This window comes from Grampus griseus, assembly GCF_964374135.1.
Source record: "Grampus griseus genome assembly, chromosome: 7".
In the NCBI taxonomy this organism is placed as follows: domain Eukaryota; kingdom Metazoa; phylum Chordata; class Mammalia; order Artiodactyla; family Delphinidae; genus Grampus; species Grampus griseus.
The window spans coordinates 8,861,469-8,879,814 of record NC_139001.1 but is presented as its reverse complement, the minus strand read 5'-3'; the positions used below and the strand labels follow the sequence as shown (position 1 = coordinate 8,879,814).

The 18,346-nt window shown below is 39.9% G+C and overlaps 1 protein-coding gene across 1 annotated transcript in view; it reads left to right on the top strand.

Moving 5' to 3' along the window:
* The first annotated feature begins 67 nt into the window (after window positions 1-67).
* The window catches only part of CAB39 (calcium binding protein 39), an 86,767-nt gene continuing 68,488 nt past the window's right edge, over window positions 68-18,346 (top strand). The window contains exon 1 of the mRNA XM_082658831.1: window positions 68-359. The gene's annotated coding sequence lies outside the window, so the exon portion shown is untranslated. The remainder of the gene's footprint in view (window positions 360-18,346) is intronic.

Sequence of the window (18,346 nt, the reverse complement as noted above, 5' to 3'; positions counted from 1 at the left end):
GCACGTCAAAGCCGGGCTCGGGCCGGGAGCGGGGAGCGGCGCGGCCTGGGAGAGACTGAGACTCCGGGAGCCGGGCGAAGGCTGCGCGGGGCCCCGCAGCAGAGCCGCAGCCGGAGCAAGCGAGCGAGAGCAGCAGTGCGGCGGCCGCCGCGGGAGTCCCTGGGCCGCCGTCCGCTCGCGCAGCCGCCGCTGCTGCCGCGGGATCCTGTCACCGGGAGCAGGAGCGGGCGGAAGACAACGGAGGGGCCGAGCGCCCAAGCCGCGCCGCGGGGACCGAGCGAGCAGCCCGAGGCGGCGGCGGCCGAGGACGGAGACGGCGACGACGCGGAGGCGGAGAGGGAGCCGCCCGGCCCAGCCCCGTGAGTGACCCCCAGCCCGACCCTTTTCGAGGCGCGGACGCCAGCCCGGCTTCCGCCTCCCTGCCCCGGCCCGTCACCGGCTCCGGGGCTGCCTCCATTTTCTCGGGTGGCGGCGGCGGCCCCAGCCCGGGAGTCGGCGGGAGCGGCCCGGCCTGCCCTCTCCGCCCGGCCCGGGCTCCTCACGGAGCCTTACCCTCTCGTCCTCGCCGGCGCGGCGCCCACGGGCCTGCGGCCGGGTCTCCGGAGGCCCCGTGCTCTCCTGCCAGCTTTCCGCGGTTCTGTGGCGGGGCTGGCGGCGTGGGGGCGTCTGCGGCCGGAGCCGGGAGGACAGGGGAGTGCGGGCCCGGGTAACTGTCACTCCCACTGCACAAGGGCTCCGGCCACCTCGCTTCTGGTCCCTGGTAAACTTCCTGTTATCAGGAGGCGGATAGCATCTCTGCGTTCTTCAGTTCGGGAAAATGCCTAACCGATTTCTGGTTAGGAATTGTGCGGTCGGAGCGTTCCTGAGTTCGGTTGAACCAGCCTGCGCGCTGAGTGCGTGCAGGCGCCCTGGTCGGTCCGCGCCAGAGGGATTCAAAGGGGAACCCGGGCCCGCGGTCCCCTCCCCCGAGGAGCTTACTCCTGTGGTGCAGGAGATAAGGCTAGTACACAAATAACCACGATACCGGGAAGGAGATGATAAGTCTTGTGAAAGAACTACAGAATGCTAGAAAGCTACCCAGGGAAGACCGGACTGATCGATCACTTCCGCCTAGCAGAAATCTGGAAGGCTTCTTGGGCGAGGCGGTACAAAGCGGGTCTTGAAGGCCCGACGGCATTTGGGAGAGGGGAGGGTTGCAGAAGAGAACGGTATGTGGAGGAGCCGCAAAGCTAGAGGACAAAGGTAAAAAGGTATAGTCTAGAAATAGTAGATAGTGCAGTTTATTGCGTAGGGCCACAGTGGGGACTGGGGGTAGGCCAAAGAGTTGCTGGGGGGGCAGATCGTTGAATGCTGTAGAGGAGCCGTTTGAGTGGCATTTTAAGGAAACTTAGAGCTGATTTCTCAGTGACTCATGGGCCCGGAAATGTAAGCTAGGGGATATTAAGGGCGCTCTTGTGAAAGAAAGGAGAGAAGGAGGCCCAGTAAAGAGGTGACATTCTGTGCCTTGAATATAATGCAGTTTGAGATCGATTTTGACAGCTTCCCGGATATTCAAATAAATCCACGTCCAGGCTAAGCAAAGGACCTTTTGCAAAAACCTTCTTTAGATATAAGGCTCTTAAGAAGTAATGGAAAGGTGTGTGTAAAATGAGGTGTTTCTGTTGGTGCAGTTCACTAAAATGCATCAAAACTTCTCGCACTGTGTATTAGGTGTCTACATTTTGGAACTACTGAACTGAACATAACTTAGTTCTTTGAGATGGTTTTTGTGTAAAGCAGTCTAAACTGATGCTTTAAAAAATCAGATTGTCACTAATAGAAAGTTGGACATAGAACCTTTTCTTAGAAAGGTAAAAATTTCTTTATTAGTTTTTAGTTATGAAAATATTTATAGGAGAGCCAGAAATGAAAGTCTTTGGCTTTATTTTGTTCCTTTTTTTCAGATTACTAGCAAATAATTAGCACCTTTATTCGAAGTCTAGAAGTATGGTCTATGGAAGCAGCTTAGAACCTGTGTTGGTTTTGTAAGGACTTATTTGTTGTTTGTTTATATGACAAGTGAATGCCAACTTTTTTTCAGTTAAAAAAAAAGACTTTTGCAGGAAGTATGGTAGAATTTTTAAAAATTATCTTATGTAATCTCACCACTTATGTTACTATTAACATTTTTGCATATTTCCTTTTCAGTCTTTTTATGTTTTTTTTTTTTACATAATGAAATAAGCTATGCATATATAGCTTTTCTTAGGCTTTTCATTTTTGTCATTGAATATCTTCATATAAAAATAGTTTTACTGAAGTGTAAGGGAAGTCTTTCTTCTTAAGTGTATTATTTTTTCTGACAAGATAGCCTTATTTACCTCAGATAAAATGCAGTAGTCATGCTTAATAACTGTTGCTGTGGACAGAAATTTTTCTAAAGCCTTCTTGTTTGAAGACTATTTTTTAACTTCTCTGTAAGATTTGGATCCTATTGCTTGTTGAATGAAGAAAGGTTTTATTACTTGGGATGTGTGTTGTCATCAGGTATGGAAGAGATCACACATTTCTGCTATATGAGTGGATGTACTTTTTTTTAAAAGGCACTATAAAAAGGTTACTTTCATAGCTGGTATAATATCTCCCATACACTGTGATGCACCTCCCCTTCCCACTCCACCCCATCTCCCCCCGCCCCTAAAAAATAGTCTTTATACTAAGGCCATCCATATAGGTTAACTACTTTTTGATCATAACATCACAAAGATTCAGGCTAGGTGTATTTCATTTTTCTGTCGGTATTTCTTTAGTAAAATATAGAATTTGTTGTGAAATAATTTGCTGCTGTAACAAAAGGGACTTTTTTTTTTTCAAGGCAGATCACTTTAGTTCATTAGCAGGTTCTTGTTTAAACCAGTTTTTTCCCTTGTGCTTTACAGTCTAAACTGCATTAATGAGGTCTCTGTTTCTCTTTCTAATGGCAGTTAAAGTGTGATGCTGAGTTAGACTATAAATTTTCATAAAGTTACTGTAAAGGAAGAGCTGAGAAAGCTCAGTTTAAGTATGGGGCTTGGTTTTATAATCTGGTCTTATTTTTATTTATTTATTTTAATCTTTTTGGCTGCGCCCCGAGAATGCAGGATCTCAGTTCCCCGACCAGGGATCGAATGAACCCATGCCCCCTACAGTGGAAGCACAGAGTCTTAACCACTGGACCGCCAGGGAAGTCCTAATATGGTTTAATTTGAATCTTTATTTGTATTTTGCAAATGTGTATACCACAAGGCATCCTTTATTACTTTTGAATATTTACTGATGTATTTTTCTTTTGATCAACTTTTGTAGGTTATAAATTTCTGTAATTACTGCCATATTTTACCAAGCGTCTTTTTTCCAAGAGGAGTTGTTCATTGATCATTCACAGTTGTGCCACCTGTCATAAAATACAGACACAAACCCAAATCCCACCCCCCTACCTCCACCCACCTCACCTTAGCAGGCAAATACAAAATCCAATATATACAGCAGGATTTCATCATTTCAGGTAGTGTCTTCTGGTTACCTTTCTGGTGGTGTCTCTATTTTAAACATCAATTTCCGTCTTCCATGGCTTCTTTTATTTAGAAATTTGATTTTACGGGTGTTTTCTGGTGTTAATAGAAGCAGGAGTCTGATAGGTGGATTAGTGTATGTAATGGCAAAATGTTGGTAAAACTTTGTTGTGTGATGAAATTGTGGAAAAGAAGATCAAATCTTAGAAACTCTGTGTTAGGTTGCTTATGACTTGTTTTGTTATTTAATTATTGAGATATAAAGATCTTGTGTTTGTGTGAATGCAGATCAAGCCAAGTAGCCTAAACATTGCGTAACAGTTTGGTCATCAGTCTGTAATCTGTTTTCTATTGGAGAGAAGGCTAGTTTGGAGCCATCCTTAATTAAAGAAGGAATTGATCTATGGGACTTCTTACTTATGTGTCTCACCACTCAAATGACTATCCAACTGGACCCTAATCACTACCCTGTCAGTCCAGAGTATGAGGGCAGAGCACAGTGAGGCAAATATTTGTACCACCACCATTTATAGAGTAGACTTGTCTGGGAGTAAACGCTAAATGTTTGTTCTGCTTCTGTTTCTTAGGCCTTCCACGGATTCTGAAAAGAGTTATTGCAAGACTAGGTGGCAGATGATAGACTGTGGTGATGAAATTAAGGTTAACAGCTTATTGCAGTCAGCATTTTGCGGGGGTGTGTGCACATGCATGTGTGTGCATGTGTATGTTGTCCTCCAATGTGATTTGTTTTCTACCCCACTGAGCTTCCCTGGCGCCACTGTGCTTTTAACTTTTCTCTTGAGATAGAAGGGGTGAGGGGATGGCAGAATTGTGGGTTTTTAGCAACTGTGATGTTAAGTTGGCAGAGGAAGGAAGAGTGGCATGCAGAGAATTGCAAGAAGTCAGTCAGGTGTGAAGTAGCTCCAAAGGAGGGAGGTCAAGCCTGCCCTGGCCGTTTATGTTGGCAGTGTCTGGCACATACCTATTTGCATAACCCTTAGTACATTGTGTCTAATTTGAGATTTCCATACTCAGAATACAGTGTTTAAGTTGTAGGTTTGTGTGTGCTTCTTGATATGTATATATATATATATTTTCCTGTGCATGGTTACAGAGGCAGAAAATGTAGTTAACCAATATTTAGTGGCATTCTGGTTTTATATGATAATTATTCCTTAGGAGCATTATCCAGCAGATAAATTTTTATAACCAAGGAAGTATGATAATGTTAAAATATCGCAACACTGATTATTTTAATAACATGTTTGAGAAACAAAATACACATTTTGTAGCTTGATCTTAAGTTGCTACTTTATAACTTTGTCAAATGAACTGTAGTTTTTTCTTTTACAGGGTACCCTTAACATGTTAGTCACTGTTCTCTCCCTCCACAGTAGATTATGTATCAGCTGTATTTGGACACAAGGAAGAAATAGCATTAACAGTTTTCTGTTTACATGTCTATAGTTTAAGGCCCGCTCTGGGATTTATAGGATTCTGAGAGCCAGTATTACCTGTGGTTAAAAGCACAGATGCAACCAGACTCCTGGATTGTTGAACCCCTCAGCCCTCTTATGGGCTCTGTAACTTCAGGCAAATTCCTTCACTTCTCTCTAGCTTAGATTCCTTGGATAGGAATGATACAGACCATCTGAGAAGATTGTAGGGGGATTAAACGAGTTACTATGTCTAGAGTGCTTAGAACAGGGCCGATTCATACTGAGTTTTGTGATGGTGCTGATGCTACACTGTTTCAAGTAGAAGAGAGCTTTAGGAACCCTGTAGTCCGAATGGTTCTTCCTGCACCATAACTGGAATGGGGTGTGGCTGACTTTGAGCTGTAACTGGTGGAGTTTTCTGCGAGGTGGAGTCACTTGCATAGGGTTGTGCTGCTTATTAGTTGTAGGACTGATGTAGAGTCTGGTTCTTTGTTCTTTATCCAGTTTGCTTGAAAGAAAGTTAATTTTATACTTTATGCAGTAATGTCTTCTTTGAACTTTTTCACAAAAAATTTACAAAGATTGTATTCATATGTTAAATGTTTTATGGCACTTAATCCTTTTTTTAAAGGTGTTTAATATACTAATGTTTATAATCATGATGTAGATGACAAGTTTTTTTTGGAAGGGGGGTAGTTGTATGAATATAAAGTTGAAATAGGTGAAGAATCAAGTGGTATTATCCCCCAGCATCATTACAGATGGAAGCCAAGGTGAGGGCATGTCCAAGGTCACACAGACATTGAACAGTTGAGCTAGGATTTGAACCCAGATTTGCCTCACTTCAAAATGTGTGCTCCCGGAAACAGTATGACTCTCTCATATGACATAGTTTTATCTCAGTCCATAGGGTTTTGGTTTCTTGCTGACTTCTTTTGATTTAGTACTTTAGAATGAAGGTTTGTAAGTATACCTAAGAGGGTATTAATAGGTTTCTAACAGCAACCACATGTTGTAACACAAAATGAGATGTTTTCTTCTAAATGCTCTAGTTGTATAGAGTCATAATTTGATTAGTGATTATTAGGCCAGTAAGTAGTGTTTATTTTTCATGTTGGTCTTGTAGAGAAGATGGGAGGCTTTGTGTTATAGTGGGCAATGCAGAAGCCTGGGAATTGGAAGATCTGGGCTGGATCCTGACTCGTTCACTAATCACGTCACTCTGGGCAAGTCTTTCCACCTCTCTAGGCTTCAGTCGTCCCATTATTATACTAAGGGGACCAGACCGAAAAGCCCTTTCAGTCTCTTTTGCTCTTATTTTCAGTGATCCTATGTGTAAGCTTTCTGTAGGCTTTTCCCCCCTCTACTGGACACCTCTCCTTTTGCCTGTGGTCTTGAAGTCAGTTTCTTTATGTGAGCTCTGTGGCACGTAACCATGCTTTTACATTTTATCTTCTGGTTGGTCAGGTGCCTCGTGTTATTTCACAATGCAGTAGTTTTCTGCTTCAGGTAATGTTACATCAAAATGTATTTATTTTTCAAATTTTCTTCTTTTGTACTTATGAATAAATGGTTACGATCTAGTGTTATGTGGTTGTGAAGTACAAGCTTAGTAAGTTAATGATTAACAAATCCTCAAGCCTCACATCTAGTTTCACTGTCAACTTTTAAGTATCAATACTATATGTTGTGAAGTGTTATGAGCTGTTTGTTTTGCAGAAAGGAAAAATATTAACTAAAGGCAATGTGAATGGAAAAGAAAAGACCAAAAATGTAGAAACAGATTTGAAGATGTGAAGAACATGCTCAAGATAGTATTCTTTGGTTATAATTGGTACTAATCCTCTACCTGTGAAAGGGTGGTAGGCTGGCTTAGATCATAGGATGGTTTCTAGCCCAGGGTTCTGTAACTGATAAGAGATGAGAGTGATATTCACCACCCCTGAGCATTTATGACTCCTCAGACATCTATTCTGAATTAATTTGTTCCACAGGCAGTCTTTACTGCCCATTATAATGGGTCCTGTTCTATATGTCAGTCTCAGAGGTTTCCTAGTCCAGGTAAACAACTCTTCCCCTCTTTGATGGCATGTTATCAGCCAGTTTACTTTTTCTGGATTCTCCAGCAGGGAGACAGAAACTCAGGTCATTAAAATGATCCTTGCAGATCTTTCGGTTTTCTGTTTACAATATGGTTTTATGAGAGATTAGTAGTTGGTAGGAGAGGTTCCAGAGAAATTTTAAGTTTAGAAAGCATTGGATTAAAAACAGTTAATCAGTTTTTATTTTTTGATGATGGTCGTGTTATTGTTTTTCTGCAGAGCTTTTCAGAGTTTTTAATGATGTGCATTTTGACTGTCCAGGAGGGAAATGTAATGTACAGTATTTCCCAATTTTCGAGTTTCTTTGGTAACAAGAACACCTCCTTTCCCCAGGAAGTACCCACAAACACCTTGAAGGAGGGTTCTGTTGGAACATAATTTGGGAGAACCTCTTATTTCCATACTTATTAGTATGGAATTCAAAGCATTTACTTTTTAATTGGAATGATTACTTACAGCAAGTTGGAATTCAATTAAGGTTGGAATAATTTATTTTCAGTTTTGTTAAGTAAAAGAATGAACGCTTTAGGTGAGTGGCTTTTCAAGCTCCGCCCCCCCTTTTTTTGAACTTCAGCCCACAGTGAGAAATTCCATTTTTAATCAGTGACCCAGCACATATATAAACACACTGTCAAAACTGAAAAAGAAGTTTCATGAAACAATACTTAGGCCTGCCTATGTACAGTGCATGTGTTCTGATACTTCTTATTTTGTTCTATTTTTAAATGTATGTTATTAGTTACTGAAATAATTCATCATTCAATTCGAGAAACACTGTGAGGTTACATGAATTTATAAACTCTTAAGATTTAGAGTGAGAAGATACTGTCAAGACTGTTTTGTGAGTGAGAAAACTAAAGCTCAGCCTAGAAGAGGAAGGGCTCTCGCTTTAGAATTCCTGGATTTAGATTCTGGTTGTGTTTTCTTGGGCAGGGTGTTCTGTGTCCATTCTGCTTCAGCTTTCTCATCTGTAAAATAGCAAGAGTGGAACCTACGGATGAAGTAGTCTTGAGGATTGGAGGATTCAGTAAGAAGTGCTTTGCATAATGTGTCTGATATGCTTTAAGTGCCCAATACCTTTTAGCTTTTATGATAACTGAAGTTATAAAACTCCTTCTGCACTGTACACACTTTCAAAAATATTTTAGGACTTTGAAAGTGTTAAAGTGGCCTTCAGGTGAACCTGAACTCTTTTTGATCTGTAGCTGGATATATCATTTGCTCTGATATCAGCCCTTTGGAATAGTAAGCTTTAAAATAGCCGTAAGGACCCACTTAAAGTTGATTTGCCTCCTAATTGTAAATGGACTCATAATTGCTTCATGCCATATTATTGTATTTTTTAAACTATTTTTTAACAGTATCTTAAGTTTAGAATAATCTTTCTTTATAGCATGTAATTAAATACAAATAAGTACATACCCATATCAGTGGTTAATTTAGTATTCTTATAGTTGTAGTTCACTAAAAGAAGAACAAGGTAAAAGTTGTTCTTTCCTGTTTTATCTCCATTTCTGCATTTTTTAAATTCCCCCATCCTCAGTATTTTATAATGCTATTGAGGGTTTAATTTTTGTGTCCTGACCTAAGAAAAGGAACATTTAGAGCGTATTAACAATGGTGGGGGCCAAATCCAGTTTGTAGACTGTTCTCCATTGTCCTGAACTTAGCTGGCTGCTTCAGTCATTTTTGTCACCTGTTGAGGCATTTACATTGTCCATCCCTAATTAAATTTTCTCCTGTTGTTTCTTTTATTGCCCATTTGTCCTCAGTATGACCTGAAGTTTCTGAAATGAGAGGTTCTAATCAGCATCACTGAGGCAGACCAAGTCAGTATTAAAGAAGCATAAAGATTCTGTACTTGTGTAAGTAAGAGGAATGAGGTAAAAAGAATAAATAATTACTAACATGGCACATATATGTTACCTGCTGGTATAAAGTTTAAGACCGCTATATATATTTACCTCATTTACTCCTTTAATAATCCTATTTTCATTACCATATTTTCAGTTGAGTAAACAGAGAAAAAGAAACTAAGTAATTGGTCTGAAATCATACACCTAGAAAGGGGCCCTAAATTTGAAACCCTGGTCCCGGAGGGTGCACTTGTATCCCACCATACTCTGTTGCCTTCACCACAAGGTATTGAAATGTAGAATCATCCTGGAACATAGGAAATTTCTGTTACAGAAACAGATGAGATCAAGTTTTTTTGGTCAGGATGTGTGATATCCTAGGACACTGAGACAACTTGCACATTACTGAGTAGCTGTCAGGGGTCTTTGAGGAGCTTGAAGACAGAGAGCTGTGCAGGAAGAGGAGAGAAGCTAATGTACTGTTCTTCCAAAAGAGGAAAAGGTGGAATCCACAAATCATAGACAGTGAACTTGATGATTGCTGGACAGATTCCAGAAAGGGGTGAGTCCTTAGCAGAGTGTTAACTTCTAGAAGCTACTGTCCATTTATTAACTATTTCTTTTCCTAATAGGATTCTATTAAGTGTGTTGGATTAGGATGTAGCCAAGATATGGATCTGTAAGGATTCATAGTTTCATTCATATTTGAGATTGTCTGAAAAATGTTAAATCGTATAATTTAAGTTGGAATATTTTTTAGGACTTAGAAGTCATTTTGATGTCTTTACAAGATCACTTTACTTATGTTTATTGTATTAGAATATAGCTTTATAATAATACACTTTTCCTAGGCTGCATCTGGCAAATCAGTTGCAGATACAGTGGCCCGCATCCCTGTGCCTTGCCTTCTCAAGTAGGCAAGGAGGAACTAGAACTGGTACCATCTTCCTGTATGTGCACACAGCAAAGTAAATACTTCCTAGTTTTATATTGTTAGAATCATTCACCCCTGTTCTTTAAGATTGGTCATAACCCATTTGTTTACCCAAGAGCTAGTCTTGCTCTTGTTCCTGAAGACTACCTAGTGAGTGACTGGAAGTAAGTTGATGGAAGAGGACTGGACAGTAGGGGAGTGCACTCCATCCTCACAAAAGCTAAAACCTTATGGGGGGGGGTTAGCTTTTTTCTCTTTTATCTTATGAAAGCTCCCCCACTTTTAAAATTAAATGTAGTGAGGGATGAGTGCCCTTAGCCTAGGCTATCATAGGTGTTTGGAAAGGGCACAGCTATCTTTTGCAGATGCTTTTGTTGTTGTTAAGAAGAGGAAGGAATAGGGAAGAGGAACAAGGCATAGCAGTGCATCCGGAAGGAAGTGACCAGAGAGAAAGACAGTGGCTCTAAATTTGTATGTCATGTGCAACTTTGAAAGAGCTAACGATAAAGGTGGAACTGGTTGCTTTTAGGAATTGTCTTAAGAGCTGCTGCACTTCAATAGATTGTTAATCATGGAATATATTACATGTATATTAAAGGCCGTGGCCTCCCAACCAAAAAAAGGAGGGAATCTTCAGACCTCTATAATATAGACAGGATAAGTTCTTTTAAAAATCTTGAAAAACTTATCAATAAATGATCTCATTTATTCTAGATTCTACAAAAATACCAGGAGGTATAAAATTCATGTTTAAAAACCAGCATGAAAAAAAAAAAAAAAACCAGCATGAACTCTTAAAAACACAATAAAATATAAGAGAGACAACCTGCTGAGACATTACAAAAGAAGAAAACTATGTTCGATTTCACTTGTGGAAATAGCCATGAAATTTCTCAGTAAAACACCAGCAAATTTAATTAAATAGGAAATTCTCTTAATTAAAGAAGACAAATAACGCTTGGTATTTACTGTGTGCCAGGCATTGCTCTAATATATTATCTCAGTTAACAGTCCTCAAAACAGCCCTAAGAAAGAGGTTGTTATTATTACCCTCATTTTATGCGTGAAGAAATTTAGGCCAAGAAGTTAAATTATATGTCCAAGGATAAATTGCCAGTAAGTCACAGAGCCTAGTTTTTGAACCCTTGAGGTCTGGTATCAGCATACATTGAACATGCGGTATCATACCAGTATGTGCCAAGATAACAATGCTAATTCAACAGTTCTTCCTGATTATGAACTCTTTAAAAGAATATCTGTTTTAAACCAACAGCAAACAACCTACTAAATGGGAAAACATTGGTGGAATTCCCCTTGAAATCAGAAAATGAAACAAGCGTGCCATACACCTTTGATGTTTGATATTATCCTGGCCAATGCAAGAATGCATCAAATAAAAGGTATAACTGCTTGAAAAAAATGGTGGAAAATAGCAATATTTGCAGATGTTGCAATCTTAAACCTAGGAAAACCAACAGAATCAACTGAAAAACTAAAAGTGAGAGTTTAATAAGATAGGTGTATACCACATAAAGATATTTAAATGTTGGTAGCATTTTTCTTGTTAGCAATACCCAGTTATAAAAATACTGGGAGAAAAATCTCATCATAGCAACAAAAAATAAAATTCCTAAGTTGGGGGGATTGATATGAAATGTTTAGGATCTCTGAAGAAAACTAGTATAAACTTAACTGAGTGAAAAAAAGACTTAAGAATGGAGAGTTACCATGTTTTTGAAGTGAGTACTGAATGTTATGAAGCAAGAAAATTTCCCAAGTTAAATTAGTGTATTCTTGGCCAGAGAATACAGTCAGATTTTTAAAAAGTCAACTTAGGGAGTTCAGTGAGAGGTATATATGCACCTAATACATAAGTGAAATCATACATCAGTGGGGAAGGAGGAAGGAGTGTTTAGCAAAAGATTTTTAGATAATTGGTTATTTGTTCTTTGGGAAAATCGAGTTTGATAATTAAGCTACCCCTTTATGAAAATAAATCTGATGGGAGAATGAGAAAACAAATAAAAACATAAATTAGAACATTTATCTGAATATTTATCAGACCTTTGGATGAGAAGCAGGCTTATTTCCATTGCTGTCAAGTGATTGAAAGGGAAAAGACACTAAGGTAAATATGCGAAAAAACTTTGCATAATGATAGACAAAAGGTTAATATTTACTTCAGTAATAGTAAAAGCTCATACAGACTGATAACTGCCATTTATTAGTAAGCTCTCCCCGTGTTTTCAGTACTACCCTGGGCATTTTATTCATGTTAAAAATTTAATAGTCATCCTATCATTTTGTAAATAATCGAGACTCAGAAAGTAAATGTTTTGCCCAAGAGCTTTTGTGCACACTTGTACTAAATGGCGGGTCTTGGATTCCAACTTGGGTGTGATAAGATCTTATGTTCTCAGCTCTTAAAAGATGTTGTTTTTCAAACAGGTTGTAAGACTAAAAGCACTGGATAAATGAGTAGTCAATTCAGATAGTGGCTAAATAAAAGAAATTCAAATAAACAATGGGGCAGAGGCTATTAAATAGAGATTTTAAAAACTGATAATGCTTATGCTACTAGGGGTGGGTTGAGACGTGAGATAAGGCAATTTTATGTACAGCCTGGCCCTCTGTATCCACAGGCGGGGGTTGAGCGGAGTTGGTTCCAAGGACCCCCATGGATACCAGAATATGCCCTTATGTATAAAATGGCATAGTATTTGTCTATAACCTTTGTACATCCGCCAGTATATTTTAAATCATCTCTAGATTACTTATAATACCTAATACAATGTAAATGCTATGTAAATGTTGTAAATACAGAGTACAATTAACCTTTGGGGCAAATTAGATCAATTGGATCAGCTTGTTCTGATCCCTTCAACAATGAGAGCAGGATAGGATGAGTCAGGATAATATTTAAGACATAGGGGAACTGGCAAATTGTTGACTACCTGGCCTGGAGCAGAGTAGTTGGTGGGAGATTCAAGAGTTAAGTTATTCCATGACATGGGCATATTCTTCCTGGTGAATTGTAGATGTTTGCTGATTTGAAATACCAGATATTGCTAAGAAAGACTTATTTTCATCATCACTGACAAGTATTTATATGCAGGTGACCCTGCTAGGCCTTGCTGTAGGTGGAGGGTGCTTTGCCTTTGCTAAATCAGAGTAAATGAAATAGAAAAGTTGGCTGGTCATAGGGGAGGCAAGATGGCCATAGTTTAGTAGGGGTAACCAAATGTCTTGGCTTGCCAGGAAAAGTCCAGGTTTATGCCTGTTGTCCTCACATAATTATTCATTGTGTCACCCTTTATTCCCTGAATTGTCCTGGTTTGGATGATAAATTATGTCATCTAACATTTAGCAATTGCAAAACTAGCTGTTCTTGGACCCCTTCCCTGCCTTATTTACTTATTTATTATTTTTGATGCTTAAGGAGCAGGGTTGTCTCTCAGATCCTCAGGTGTCTCCTCCTAAAGTAGCTTGATTTTTGAGACATTTATTCTGGAGCCATGGCAGCTATCTGATTCTTCTTTTGAACCAAAAGACTTTTCTCTCTGAATGAGAACTCCGATGTTCTAACTCTAAAATGTTCTGCTTTACCTCAAGTCAGACATTTGAATGGAGAGATTCTAAGTGTAAACACCTTGTTTTTGCCCCAATTCCCTCTTTCACTCTTCCTCCACTCATATGTGTAGCTTCTCAGGAACTACTGAAGAAAGAGAAGTTGTGGAGTTCTAGTTTTTAAATGGTTGTTGTTGGATGCCATATAACTCTGAAAAAGACTTTTTTTAGAAGAAAATTTGTTTTTGAGGTATAGTTGATTTACAATGTTGTGTTAGTTTCTGGTGTACAGCAAAGTGATTCAGTTATACATATATCCATCTTTTTTCAGGTTCTTTTCCCATGCAGGTTATTACAGAATGTTGAGTAGAGTTCCCTGTGCTATACAGCAGGTCCTTGTTGATTATCTGTTTTATATGTAGTAGTGTGTGTCTGTTAATCCCAAACTCCTAATGTACCCCCCCACACACCTTTCCCCTTTAGTAACCGTAAGTTTGTTTTCTATGTCTGTGAGTCTGTTTCTGTTTTGTAAATAAGTTAATTTGTGTCATATTTTAGATTCCACATATAAGTGATCTCATGGTATTTGTCTTTCTCTTTCTGACTTACTTCACTAGTATCTCTGGGTCCATCCAAGTTGCTGCAAATGGCATTATTTCATTCTTTTTTATGGCTGAGTAGTATTCCATTGTGTGTATACACCACATCTTCTTTATCCATTCATCTGTCAGTGGACATTTAGGTTGCTTCCATGTCTTGGCTATTGTAAATAGTGCTGCTGTGAACATTTGCGTGCATGTATCTTTTCAAATTAGCGTTTCCTCTGGATATATGCCAAGGAGTGGGATTGCTGGATCATATGGCAACTCTATTTTTAGTTTTTTTAAGGAACCTCCATACTGTTTTCCATAATGGCTGAGCCAATTTACATTCCCACCGACAGTGTAGGAGGGTTCCCTTTTCTCTACACCCTTTCCAGCATTTGTTATTTGTAGACTTTTTTGATGATGGCCATTCTGACCCGTGTAAGGTGGTACCTCATTTTAATTTTAATTTGCATTTCTCTAATACTTAGTGATTTTGAGCATCTTTTCATGTGCCTATTGGCTATCTGTATGTCTTCTTTGGAGAAGTGTCTATCTAGATCTTCTGCCCTTTTTTTTTTTTTTTTGTGGTACGCGGGCCTCTCACTGTTGTGGCCTCTCCTGTTGCGGAGCACAGGCTCTGGACGCGCAGGCTCAGCGGCCATGGCTCACGGGCCCAGCCGCTCTGCGGCATGTGGGATCTTCCCGGACCGGGGCACGAACCCGTGTCCCCTGCATTGGCAGGCGGACTCTCAACCACTGTGCCACCAGGGAAGCCCCCACTTTTTAATTGGGTTTTTTTGTTGTTGTTGCTGAGTTGTATGAGCTGTTTGTGTATTTTGAAAATTAAGCCCTTGTCGGTTGCATTGTTAGCAAATATTTTCTCCCAGTCTGTAGGTTGTCTTTTCGTTTTGTTTATGGTTTCTTAAAAGGACTGTTTAAAGAGATGATATACCTGTATTTACTACACTTATATATTTATGTAATCTTTAATTCTTAAACGTTTCCATATTTCTTCCACATTTCAGAGCAACTGTTTTCAAGGGAAAGATAAAGGGTTTCACAAAATCATCTTGAGAGTTCACTTTAGGATGTCCATGGGAAAAAAATTGCATTTAATTTGCATTTGCTTATATAATATTGAGCTTTATTCTCAGTTTGTGACAATAAATGGACATATCTATTTACACATTTTCATTTTTTTATGTTACTTCCTGTGTCATTTAATGACACATTTCAGATCTCCAGCCCCAAAAGTAGGTATGTGGAGTACACGGTAGAGTAAAAGATGGTGCCACTCTTAGTCTTCACTGCTCCAGTTTTGGCCTCTAAAAGGTTGAGAGAGCAATGTCTAAGCCCTACCCTTATTAGAGTTGCCTTTCTGAGGCACAGGGCTGGAGCAGTGATGCCTAGGAAGTAGCCCCTTTGTTACTTGGAACTCCCTTTCTTCCAACAAGGCAGAGATTTAGTGAAAGTTTATCTCAGGGAGGAGTCAAACACTCAAGGCAGAAATGCACTGGGGTCTCACCAAGAGTTCTCACCAGGGACACAAACTCTATTGTGAGTGTCCATCTGCCACTGCGTTTCTCTGTTTACTCACTGTCGTGGCCCCCCTCCCCCCAGCATCCTCTCTCTGCAGACCAGCTTTCTCCACCTGATAGAAAGCCTGGTCACCTACATTTCTTTCATGGAGCTTCAGCCCCTCAATAGACACTTTAGTCCGGGGTCTACCTTCCCCTCTAGGTTACTTTGCTGGGGACAGCAGGGGTATGGTTCTTACAGGACTATAGCACCTCCTATTGGAGCTGTGTTAATGGTGTGGGGTGGGAGGGGCAGTTGCCAGAAGGAGATGGTGCTGGGGACCTTATGACCCTATAGAGTGACCTTATGATGTTCCCAGCTGTGAGGATTGTTGGCATTCTTAGCCTCCTATCTGATTTGTTTAGGTGTCCAAGATGCAAGTTCTAAAGGACTTCTTGGTTATTTGTCTGCCCTGAGGCCACATATTTCTTGCTATTCTTTTGTCCTTTATCTTTCTTTTTAGCCTTAAAAACAGGCTCCATCTTAGCTCCTCTGGCCATAGATATCCTCAAGGCCCAGAGGAGTCTGTAAAGAATTGGACTATAGTATCCTAAAGGAAATCCACCTCTGACTAAAAAGCTACTGCATTTGTATCAACAATCCTGGAAATACAGAAGGAGGGGCTGGGTGTTCTGCTTTTAGTCTAAACCAGCAGTGTTTGTTGATTGAGTAGCATTTTGATTTATCACATCATTCTCAGTTTGTTTCAGCTACAGTGAAGTGCCCTTTGCCTCTGCACCGCCCACCCGCCCCCCCCCCCCCGCCCCAAATGCCCTGACCCCTAGTTGTATTCTTGTTGTTTTTCCTAATTTCCTAGAAGACATTGGAATAGAATAGAGGTTTGGAAGTATAATTCAGCCATTATTTTAATTTATGAATGGTATTTTTTACACTAGTTGAATAGAATACATTTTGTATAACTGGCTAAAAATATTTTCTGTAAACACAGCCATTCAGACCTTGTATCTGTAAAGCCTCATAGGTAATAGGGGCTTGAAAAATATGTTGAATAAACTTGGAAGTATTTTTTATTTATCCTTACTTACCAAATGACAGGGACTGAATAGGAGTTGCATGCTGGAGTCAGAGCTCTTTGAGTGATGGAGGAGCTGTGACAGCCATCTCTCTATGTTAGAAAAGAGGCCGGGGCCATTGTTATTCATAGAAATTATTTGACTCTGAAGAACAGTGATGGAAGTACTTTATTTTGCTGCACACCATACACGTTGATTGCCTCAATACACTTTCCGTGTTTGACTTAATTTAGTAATCTCTTCCCAGACAGGATGTCCCCTTAGCAGTGTTACCTGTTTCCACCTGAGCGAGAAAATTGACGCACTAGATCTTGCAGTATTTAACAAGTTTATCATGGTGGTAAGGTTAAAACCACACCCTTATGTTAAGATTAGCTAGTTATTTTTTTTTTTCATGTTTCTTGCCTTCCATTTTAGGGAAATGCAAAAAAATAGGGGTATGTTTCCTTCTCTTTTCCCCTTTCTGTCTCATCCTCTCCCTCACCCCAGAGAATTAGATAAGGAGCAAAGGAAAAATAAGGAAAGACAAAATGATTCCTGGGGCAGGGTTAGTACACAAATAAATGCATGTCTTTTACACTAGCTAGTTGGGGACCACCCATTTGGCTTTGAGTTTTAGAAGCCAAAACAAAGAAGAAATCGATCAATTGCAAGGCTATGTTCATGAGATAAAAAGTAAACCAGCCACTTAGGAGAAGCATAATTTTTCCAGGAATTGAGACCCTGTGGATCCTTTATTAATGAAGGCTCTGGGTCCTTGGTACGCTTCTCTCTGTTCTCTGAAGTGTCTGTAAAGGTACCCAGTTCAAGTATAAGGCATCTTAGTACAAGACATAGGAATAATGTTAGACTGGAGCACAGTTTAATTAAATCACTACTTTTCTGATGCTCTATAGCTATGGAAATGGCCCCCTATAATCGTTCATGCCATTGAACTTTTTATGAAAATTGAGTACCAAAGAGGTCCAAGGTTATAGTTTTCTAGTAACTACTCTACTTTAACAATTAACTGAGGGGGCCAGCAGCACTAATCATCTGCCTTTGAAAAATTGAAGAGTTTAACCAGGACTTGATTTCAAATCTAGATGTATAAATTGACTTGGAGGCCAGGTCATTGAATTCCTCAGAAAACAGTTCTATGTCCAACATGCAGACATGTTTTTTGGTTTTGTTTTTTGTTTTTTAAATTTTATTTTATTTGGCTGTACCGCGCGGTATGCAAGATCTTAGTTCCCTGACTAGGGATCGAACCCATGTGTCCCCTGCATTGGGAGCATGGAGTCTTAACGAGTGGACCACCAGGGAAGTCCCCCAAACATGTTTAATGGATAGTGTTTTACGTCATAGGGTAGTAATTTTTTTTTAATTTGTTAAATTTCTGACACAGAAGCCCAACATAAAAAACTGATAGAAGTGAGGTGTTTGGGCTAGAGATGAGGTGGACCCTCACCTGCTCCTTAGGGAGACCTTAGGGCAAGGTTTAAAAGCCACTGTGAGATTCAAGGCTAACACCATTTTAGTTTGGAAAAACTTCAAGAAAGCCTGGATCACCAGACTCCCACTTTTATGGAACAAGCTCACCCTGTGTGCCCCCTACCCACAGAATACCTGTAGAAAGCCTAATTTTAACATTTAACTCATTAACTTCCTGTTTAAACCACTGTGATTCTGATAGGTTGGTGACATGGTTAGCAATAACCCAAATATTTGGTAGATCAA